The sequence below is a fragment of the Plasmopara halstedii genome (assembly GCF_900000015.1).
Source record: "Plasmopara halstedii genome assembly, contig: Scaffold_650, whole genome shotgun sequence".
Taxonomy (NCBI): Eukaryota; Oomycota; class Peronosporomycetes; order Peronosporales; family Peronosporaceae; genus Plasmopara; species Plasmopara halstedii.
The window spans coordinates 912655-913020 of record NW_020187567.1 but is presented as its reverse complement, the minus strand read 5'-3'; positions in this window follow the sequence as shown (position 1 = coordinate 913020).

The window sequence follows — 366 nt, the reverse complement described above, 5'->3', positions numbered from 1 at the left end:
GTTTCTGATTACACCAGACGCATTCCTTTGACGCGAAGGCAACAATTAACGCACTCAAACGTTTTTCACTTTGACAGGAGCTAAGATATCAAGTCACATACGTTTGTGACTTTTCAAGACATGCTACAGCGTTTCTGATTACACCAGTCGCATTCCTTTGACGCGGAGGCATCAATTTACGCACTCAAACGTTCGTCACGTTGCTAGAATCTAGGGAATCAATTCACATACATTTATGACCCTTCCAGACATGCTACAGAGTTCCTGATTACACCAGTCGCATTCCTTTGACGCGGAGGCAACAATTTACGCACTCGAACGTTCGTCACGTTGCCAGGATCTAGGGAATCAATTCACATACATTTG